The sequence below is a fragment of the Martes martes genome (assembly GCF_963455335.1).
Source record: "Martes martes genome assembly, contig: scaffold_252, whole genome shotgun sequence".
In the NCBI taxonomy this organism is placed as follows: Eukaryota; Metazoa; Chordata; class Mammalia; order Carnivora; family Mustelidae; genus Martes; species Martes martes.
In genome coordinates this window covers 10,659-21,345 of record NW_027666260.1, presented here as the reverse complement: position 1 = coordinate 21,345, position 10,687 = coordinate 10,659, and the positions used below count along the sequence as shown (strand labels likewise).

Sequence of the window (10,687 nt, the reverse complement as noted above, 5' to 3'; positions counted from 1 at the left end):
CATTCCAAAATATTTATAGTGCATGAACTTAGACGGAAAGACATCATGTATTTTCTTTATTTCTAAATATTCTGCAATTATTATTTGCCATCTATGGTCAGAAGAAATGAGGAAAAAAGGAAGAAAAGGAGAAAAAATATAGTAGTGAGAGGGAACTGAGTATTACAGATAGTTCAGTGATCATGTTAAGGCACTATAAATATGAAGACTTTAATAACTAATAGTACATGATGTTTTTTGAGCACTCATTATGTTTAAGTACTGTTTGAAGTTTTTTTTTTTTTTTTTTTTTTTTTAGGGGTATAGTATACATTATTGATGACACATGACAAGCTGGGGCTCCCCAAGCCCCTCTCCTTCTTCAAGTGGTCTGGGATGGAAACGTGCAGAAGTCATGAGATTCTCAGTGTATTAGGGGATGAGTTGGGGCAAGGACTCCTGGCAGCTGAGAGCCTCTCTCTTCCTCCTGCCCTTGCTGAAGCAAGGCAGGGGCCTCTTACTCCTTGGAGTAAGCTTTAGAGTAAGCTTATGGAGGCCATACAGACCATAAGGTCTACCACCTGGTTACTGTAGCCAAATTCATTGTCATACCAGGAAATGAGCTTGACAAATTGGTCATTGAGAGCAATTCCAGCCCCAGCATTGAAGGTGGAGAATGGGTGTCACTGTGAAAGTCATAGGAGACAACCTGGTCCTCAGTGTAGCCCAGGATGCCTTTGAGGGTGACCTCTGATGCCTGTTTCACTACCCTCTTGATGTCATCATATTTTGCAGCTTTCTCCAGGCAGCAGGTCAGATACACATCTGACATATTGGAGGTGGGGACTTGGAAGACCATGCCAATGAACTTCTTATTCAGCTCAGGGATGACCTTGCCTATAGCCTTGGCAGTGCCAATAGAAGCAGGGATAATGTCCTGGCAGCCTCTTGGCCACCACTCCACAGCTTCCCAGAGGGGCTGTCCATGGCCTTCTGGGTGGCAGTGATGTCCTGGACTGTGGTCATGAGTCCCCCCACAATGCTGAAGTTGTCATGTATGACCTTGGCCAGAGAGGCCAAGCAGTTGGTGGTGCAGGAGGCATTGCTGACAACCTTCAGGGAGTTGTCGTACTTCTAGTGGTTCATGCCTATCACTAATATGGCATCAGCAGAAAGGGCAGAGATGATGACCCTCTTGGCCCCACCCTTCAAGTGAGCCTCCACCTTCTCAATGGTGTAAGACCCCAGTGGACTCTACAACATACTCAACACCAGCCTCACTCCATTTGATGTTGGCGGGTTTCTTTTTTTTTTTTTTTTTAAGATTTTATTTATTTATTTGACAGAGAGAGAGAGATCACAAGTAGGCAGGCAGAGAGAGAGAGGGAAGCAGGCTCCCCGCTGGGCAGAGAGCCTGATGCAGGGCTCAATCCCAGGACTCCGAGATCATGACCTGAGCTGAAGGCAGAAGCTTAAACCACTGAGCCACGCAGGTGCCCCTGTTGGCGGGATTCTTGCTCCCAGAAGATGGAGGTGGCTTTCTCTTGATAACAGATTTCCCATTCTTAGTCTTAACTGTGCTGTTTGTGCTGTCAACTTTACTGTGGTGGAATCATACTGGAACATGTAGACCATGTAGTTGAGGTTAATGAAGGGGTCGTTAATGACCACAATATCCACTTTGCCAGAGATAAAAGCAGCCCTGGTGACCAGGTGCCCAAGATGGCTCAATTCATTTACTCTGACCTTCACCATGTGTCTCTGGCACTGCATGAGAGGATGCAGCTGTCTGCCAAATGGGGAGGAGCAGAGAGCCTGAAGTTCTTCACATAAGTAAAATTGTTTAATTCTCATAATTACAAAATGAGGTCAGTGTTATACTTCTTGTTATTATCATCATTGTCATCTCCACTGTCTAGATAGAACCCAGAGAGGTCATACTGCTTCCCAAAGTTGCCCAGCCAGGAGCTGGCGAACCTGAGATTTGATCTGATTCAGGATCTATAGTCTTAACTTCTGATTAAGAATAAGAAAGGGAGTAACTGTTTCTGAAATAAGAATAAGGAAAACATCATTTCATTCTAGAATTTGTATCTTATTTATTTACTTATTTATTTATTTGAAGATTTTATTCATTTATTTGACAGAGAGAGATCACAAGTAGGCAGAGAGGCAGGCAGAGAGAGAGAGGAAGGAAGTAGGCTCCCTGCTGAGCAGAGAGCCCGACGTGGGGCTCGATCCCAGGACCCTAGGATCATGACCTGAGCTGAAGGCAGAGGCTTTAACCCACTGAGCCACCCAGGCACCCCTCTTATTTATTTTTTAAAAAACAAAGCAGTGTAAGATATTTTGTTTACTATTTAAAATGGCTCATTTGAGTTTAGCCAAACATATAGGGCAATTTTGAATATTTGGATATGAATGAGCAAATTGCTGCTAGAATGTAAATTGATGACTTATAGGACACATATTGTGTGATAATTATAATGTTTTAGTAACATGACAGGCTACTCGTACAGCAAGTGACCTTAATAATAACTTAGAACTCTGGATATACACAGCCTCAGGTTGTTGTTGTTGTTGTTGTTGTTGTTTGTTGTTTTAAATATATAAGTTATTAGGGCTTTGTATCAATACACCATTTTGAAGTAGTCTGAAAACTCTTTTTTCTATATTTAACTTCACAATGTTCACTCTTTTCATAAAATGCAACAAAAGACCTATAACTCTATCATTATGTGGTAGAAAGAATATGAGCCTTGGAATTAAACTGGTTTGGGTTTGACTCTAATAAACATTTCACTCTATGATAGCATACAGGAGGCACAATTTCTAGTATATGATTTATAATGACAGTTCAGGTGAGAAGTTTTCATATTTCTCTAATGTTTAGAGTATATGCCATTGCAGTTCCATAGAACTAAATGATCCAGTTGTCATTTCAAAATTAAGAATCCTGGGTATTTAGTATTTACTAATTGTAACAAATGGATTAATTATATAACTATAAAAGTGATTGAAGGCACAGCTGACAGTTAAAAATGCCTTTACAAAACCTATACCTGATTCTGTTCTCAGTAAAAACAGTTCAGGAAATTTAATTTAGGATGCCAGGTGGCACAATAGGTTATACATTAACTTGTCCCCTCTGGAAAATTAAATTTGAATTTGGCTCTGGTCACAAATGAAATGAGTCATTTGGTACATGCCACTAAGGATACTCACAAAGCCAAAATGACATTTCATTGAAAAATCACCTGTTAAGAAAAATGTCTGCAGTCACTGGGGACATTTTCAAGAAAAATAAACAAGTGTGTAAGGAAAAAAGAAAGGGATCTAAAGGGCTACTGTGAATTATAGTCTTGTTGAAGATCTGGAGGAAGAAAAGTGCTATAACACTTATGAGTTTATATTCAGCTACAAATCTAAATTTTAGCTTGTACTTCCTGTTTTTTCCCAGTTTCCGGATTATAGGAGATTATTCATTTATTCCCCAAAGAGAATTGGCTTTTATCCTTGTCACAGTTTTAGCCAAATGTCAGTTTGTATCAAATTATCATGGATTACTGAGCTCACTGCAAGGAACCATCTAATTGTGATTCTAAACCATATGTTTAGCTCTTCCTGTTCCTTTCAGGTAAATAAATAACATAATTATAAGGACTATTCTTTCTTCATTTAAGGGACTAAGAAAATGTACAATTGACGGACTTCAGTGATAACTTTAATTTGGAATTAATGCTTATTCCTTTCACTGTTACATTCTTGCCCATGTAAACTCGCATAGTAAGTATTTAGACAAATGAGATTAATAATGGTAAAATTTCCAGCACAAACATCAAAGTTCAGTTTTTTCATATTCACTATTGGAGAAATACAGTACACAAATAGTAAAATCAGTTTAGTTCCTATTTTAGATGTATTGTACCAGATTCTAAATAGACACCGTTAGTTCATTGTTTTAGGGTCTCCAGACTTAAGGGGACTCTGCTTTCTAAATCAGGCCATGCCCATTAATATTCTACTAACAGTAATATCCAGACCACACTGTCTCATGACTGCTTTCAGTCCCCTTTCTAATAGTTGATGCTTTCAAGTTCTCAGTGGTCCTGAGCATATAAACTGCCAGGCCTGCTCATGCTAGGGCAAACCAGGGTCCACTTTAATCTAAAGTTTTACCTCAGCAGGCAAATTTTTGACCATTCTTCTCTATCACTGGAGAAAGCTTATGATAAAAATTTATACCATGACTAGGCAATGTTAATGACAAAAATTTATTCACTGCATCCCTGGTTTTTATTCCCAACAGTACTTGCTAAGCAAAGGTCCTTGTTTAGCAATCTTATTAGACTTAAACAAATGGACAAACCTCACCCTAAATAGATTAAGACAATAGGGTCATGCAGCAAGAGCTACAAAAAAAAAAAAAAAAAGTCATAGGATTTGTATATGTTAATTTATTTTTCCTAAATGCAAATATGCAAATGTACTTTTATGAAAAGAATGCATTGACCTCAGGCACACCTTATGTAGGAACAATGGCCTTAAATTTACTAATATTCTCTATTCACATAGAAAGAAGTCATTGCAATTAGAATAATTATTTAAAAAAATCCTATAATAGCAAATCAAAATAAACATGCACACATGGATATATTGAACCCTTTTATAAAAAAGGGGAAAAAGTTTTATAAACATAGCTTCTCTCTTTTATATGGCCTAAATGAAATTTGTGTCCTTTGTATTTTATTAGTCTTAGTAATCTTAGGAACCATAAAAATTAAAATTATTGTTGCTTTTGTGTGGTGATATCTGGATCTATATTCTCTAGGAAGGGCATAATACAGAAAATTAATAGAGAATTTTCTCTGCAGTTTTCAAGTGTAATGGGTGAAATTGTGATTTTGCTTTTATTATTTTCAGATTTTTAAAATCTGATTTAAAGAGTCTGGCAATTATGGAACCAATGAAAGACAAGAGAGCAACATATATTGTCTCCTTTCTAGGAGATAAGTATTGAGTATGAGCCACTGTAAACAAAAATTTTCTTAGACCTCTGCCTGATTATATATTTTTACCTTAGACACTTTGGAAATAGATACCACTTTTCAATGATAGGTATAAAAACTTTCAATTTACTGTCTAAATATTTTTTCAGCTACCAAACTGAAAAGCAATTGGCAGTTTTATTGAATGTTAAATCCAGTCTTAGTTTTTCAGATCTTCTTTTGTTACCTCTAAAATAGGGTTTCAAATGTTTAACCAGAAGTTTTGAAAACACTTTAAAATCAATAGTGAATAGAAAAGTAGCTTTGTGGGACTTCCAGAATCTATTTCCTTGGTCATAGAAACCATTTCTAAGGTTCATAGAAACCATTTCTAAAGATTGGAAAGAGTATATACTGTGTCTCAGTTGGGATTCATTTGAAGTTAGCATTTCAATTACAGTTCTCTTACTATATTGTGTTTTCAAATTATTTAAAATTCTCTGAGATTTAAGACTCAATTTTTTTTGAAACTTTGAGATATCATATCAACTTATTTTTAATCAATTTGTTTTAATATACTTTTAATTAATTGTGACATATATATAAACATCATCTAGCTTATTTTAAATGCAATTAGATCATGTAATTCCTTATTCCTTTGCTTAAACTCCTTCAATAATTCCCTGTTGCTTTTAAGATAAACACACACACATATTTTTTCAGGATTCAGGCTTATAAGCACGGAAATGACTCTGGCTATTTAAAAAAAAAAAAAAGTTAAATTTATTGGAGGGCCCGCACTAATAACGGGTAGCTAATGGATAATCTTGGAAGACCTATAGTAACAAAGTTTGGAATTCCAAAGATCAGAAAGAACAGAAATTATCCTTTATAAATGACAGTCTATAAAGGCAGCATAGCCTATCAGTTGGAGTATAGACTCTGAAGTCAGCCTAACTGAGTTTGAATTCTGACTCTGTTGTTTCATACTGTGTGAGCTTGTTTAAGTTACTTAACCTTTCCATGGCTCAGTTTTCTCTGTAAATAGGAATAACGGTACGTAGTCATAAGGGTTGGTATTAGGATAGGGAAAGCTATGCTCTGAAAACAAATAACTCCTCCAAATCTCACTAACTTAAAAACAAAGATTCATTTTATGTTCATGGAACATGTTCATTTATGAGTTGGCTAGGTGACAACTCCATGTTTTTGTCATGTTTTGGACTCTTATATCCAGCCTGAAGGAAGAGATATTCTCTGGAGCATTGTAAATGGCCATTAAGAGAGGGCTGGAGGGTATCATATTGGCAACCTAGTTGGTAGGCCTAAGTATCATTTCTACTTACAACTCACGAGCCAAAACTGGTCACTTGGTTATACCAGAGGGACATCAGGGAGTGCAATCTTACTGAGCCCAGAATATTTGGCAAAGAGCACCAATGACTACTGAAAGTTCCTGAATGAGTAAATATTTGCAAAACACTTAGAGCTGGACTTGGCACATAATAAGACCTATATATGTGTCCTCACTAAATAAAAGAAATAGGGTATTCCTAGGTATGGGTCACAGTCAGTCAGAGCTAACTTTAATAAATATCAGCCACCTTATTTCTTTACATCATTCATTTCAGACACAACATCCAAGGCTGAGCTTCAGGTACTTTCATATACCATTATGCCTGGTAGGTATCATTTCTCTGTCTCCATAGGGAGAAATGGACCAAATACATGTTTCCTCTTTTACCAGTAGAAGGAGGGTTCAGTGTTGATGGTTGCTCAAACCATGAAATGTTAACAAAATTACTCCTTTGGCTACTTTATTTCCTCATATATCCTTCTACCTAAACTTATCTCTAAAAATAATACTTCCCCATAACCTAACCAACCTTAAAATTGCAAAGATACCCAATTCTCTCCAGAAAAGCAAGCAATCCAAAAATCTCATCAGTTACCTAGACAGCCCCAAGAGTCTAGGTGTCCAAGTCCAAGACTTCTAGGTGACACCTTTTATTTCCTTAAGTCTATTATTAGGCCATATCAATAAAAATGATCTACAAATGCTAGTGAAAGAAAGGGAGAAAAGGAGGAAAAATGTAAGCACAGAAAATACCCTTACTTTGTGCAGGTGTAGTGCATTTCTGTCTTAGGGTAATAGTTGGTATTTATGACTTTTTAACTTTATTATCAACTAATTATTACTTTTGCCATTAGCCAGAACCTTGACTATGTCTGTTTTATTTGTTTCAACTTGTAAGGATGATACAGAATATTCTTGTGAGATCTGATCCTATTTGTTATGGATTATAGCAGTCTTCCATTACCTTTTATCATTGAACAGGTGACATTAGGGGTCTCTGGTTCCATTCATGCTTCAGTTCCCTCAATATACATTTTTAATAATTCATGTATTTTAGGCACTGTTCTATACAGTGGGATACTTTGATGGACAAAACAAATCTCTCTGTCCTTGAGTCACTAACATTCAAGAATGAAGTAATGTATAATATATAACATTAAATATAAATAAATAAGAAAATTTTATATAATGTTAAAATGTAGTAAGTATGAAAGAGAGAATAGGTAGAGAAGCATAGACAGGGCTGAAATTTCTGTAGTGGGGAAATTGGAACCCAGTTTTCCTTAAAACAGATTCATTGCCCATGGCAACTTTGTGAACTTCAGTTTAGGATTGCTCACTGAGTGACATCCAGAACCTCAATGGCCAAGTAGGAGTATTAGTTTTTAATTTGTAGAAATATTGTTTCAGTTACATAAAACAAATGAATGGGTCATTTACTTTCCTAGGGACAGCTACATGTCAAACTCCGTCATAGGAGACCTAACACATGAGTTCTGGCTATGAGAGAAGGACAACATATATAAAGACCATGTAACACATCCTCTAGGCATAAGATAATATCCAGACCTAAAAACAATTTGAATTCTTATGTTGGGAAAATTTTTAATAGAAATTTCATCATTTTATAATACCAGCTGCTTCTTGATCTTCAATTAACTGATAAGGCCTATGAATCATAATTTTGAATTTCATTTTTTCCATAACACAATTTCCTTAAGGTGATGATATCATCGTACCAGAAGAGTGGATAAGGCATTTAAAGGTCTATGAATGTTTGTGCTTATATAACATGATGAACAGAGAAATATATTAAATCTGGAATGTATACCTCTTTCATGTCCTCTCCGTAAAGGAAGGTGTACAATGTTATATGCTTAATATCAGGTATCTAGTTGGGTATACCCTTTGGGGTATGTTAGTGAGTTCAGGGCATAGAGGTGTTTTTTTTTTTTTCTGGAAAATTGGTTTTTTTGTGTGATAATTCAAAGTCAGCATTGATTCAAAGTCTGATTTTGAGCTGATGAATATTTTTCCTTGCTCTCAAATAACCACTTTATTTAATAACCCATTGGACAAACTTTCAGGTGTCTAGAATGAGATTGAATGATATGATGTCCTTCATTAAGTTTCTCTCCAGTAGAGAGGGGATTTGGTAAACATTCACATGTTTACCAAACATGGAACACATGGAACTTACCCTAAAATGTCCAGGAACATCTCTCTTCCTCTAACCATTCTTTAAAATGTTCTAATTGAGAAATCATACTGACCCTTCTCTGTCCCTCCTATCTCACATCCAAGGGGTTATATATTCCTGTCAGTTGTCTATTAATATCACCTATTGTCGTGTCTGGTACATAGGAGAAATGCATACATGTCTCCAAATGTTTTGTGTATGATCTAACTGCCATATTGCTCATCTCTAATTCACACTCCAATTGTCACCAGAGTAATTTTCTGAAACAAAAAATCTGATTGTGTATCCTATCATATTGTCCTTCACTACTTAACTTCTACCACTTTACCTCTCTAGAGTCATTCTTTTTTTTTTTTTTAAGATTTTATTTTTATTTATTTATTTGAGAGAGAGAGAGAGAGAGCATGAGGGGGAAAGATCAGAGGGAGAAGCAGGTTCTCTGCTGAGCAGGGAGCCCGATACGAGACCCGATCCTGGGACTTGAGGATCATGACCTGAACTGAAGGCAGTCACCCAACCAACTGAGCCACCCAGGTGCCCCTAGAGTCACTGTTTACCAATCTTTCCTCTATTCAGCCCACTTCCTACCACTTTTTCCAGTTGTTACCTGGAGACCTAATACAAAGTCATCCTCTTATTACAGCCTTTCTGTTTGTGTTTTCTTTATCGGGAACATCCTTGACAACTCTTACTTGAATTTATAAGACTTCATATGTAATCCTAATACTGGTGACCATTTATAGAAGATCTACTATGCATCAGTACCTGGACCTATATTTTAAATCCTTGCAAAAACTCTTTGCAGTAGGTGTAATTCTGTGATATGTATGAGGAAATTGAGTCTCAGAAAGTTAACATGTGTCCAAATTCATAGTAGGCTGTCAGATTTGCATCTCTAATTCAAATATGGTACCTTTTCTGTACAATATTTATTTTTACACAGTGGTCTTCCCTGAAATTTTTTCTTATGTGCTCAAGTTCTCTTAAATTACTAAGCGTCCAAGTTTTCTTAAATTACAACATATGCTTGCTTATATTAAGTGGCCCTTCCATGTCCTTTATAATATTATGCTTTTTAAATAATTCTTATATTGTATTCCAATTATGTTTCTTATCTAGAGAATATCATATTAATCTTTGTGTGTGTGGCACATAGTAAGAACTCAATATTTGCAGAATAAATAAGTAAATTAGTAGAATTCATAATACCTATCTTCCAAGTTGGGTTTTTATTTTTAAAGATCTGTAATATTTTTCCTAGCATTTCCATACCTTTCTGGATACTAGAATGTAGAGGAAGAGGGTTTAACCCTCCATTACCTCACTTCATTTAACTCTTCACACAAAACTAACCTCTTTATATTGATTTTAACTTCCTAATGCTTTGTGCTATTATAATTGACAGGTGCCAAATTTTTTACTCCAATACTATAATTTGGGATTTATTGTTAGAGATTATATATCACATGAAAGCATATATGTTTATCTCACTAGTATGTATTTAGAGCAAGATCTATCTTCTGTCCATAGAAATATTTGTTAAATATTTGAAAATGGACCCATAAAAAAACTCAAATAACCAAAGCAATCTTGAGAAAGAATAAGCTGGAGGCATCATGCTCCCTGATTTCAAATTATGACACAGAGCTATAGTAATCAAAACAATATGATATTGGCATAAAATTAGACATACAGACAAATGGAACAAAATAAGGAGCCCAGAAATAATCCCATGCATGTAGAGTCAATTAATCTATGAAAAATAACAGATAAGAATATGCAGATGGGATGGCATCAACCTAAAAACTTCTGCACAACAAAAGAAACCTACCACCAAAAAAAAAAAAAAAAAAAAGGCAACCTACTGAATGGAAGAAAATATTTGCACAGCATGTATCTGATAAGAGGTTAATATCCAAAATATATAAAGAACTCATACAACTTATAGCAAACAGAACAAAACAAAACCACCAAACAATCTAATTTAAAAATGAGAAGATCTGAACAGACATTTTTCCAGCAATGACATACAGACGACCAACGGGTATATGAAAAGATTCTCAATCTCACTAACCATTAGGGAAATGCAAATTACAGCCACAATAGGATACCACTTCACACCTGTTAGAATGACTATCAAAAAGACAAGAAATAACAAGTGAC

At 35.7% G+C, this 10,687-nt stretch overlaps 1 pseudogene across 1 annotated transcript; it reads right to left on the bottom strand.

The window, feature by feature from the left end:
• Positions 1-515: 515 nt before the first annotated feature.
• Positions 516-1,734, bottom strand: LOC308338106 (glyceraldehyde-3-phosphate dehydrogenase-like; annotated as a pseudogene). The gene is made up of 2 exons: positions 1,493-1,734; positions 516-1,282 (listed from the first exon to the last, which is right to left on the bottom strand). The product of its transcript is annotated as a glyceraldehyde-3-phosphate dehydrogenase-like (transcript).
• Positions 1,735-10,687: the final 8,953 nt, after the last annotated feature.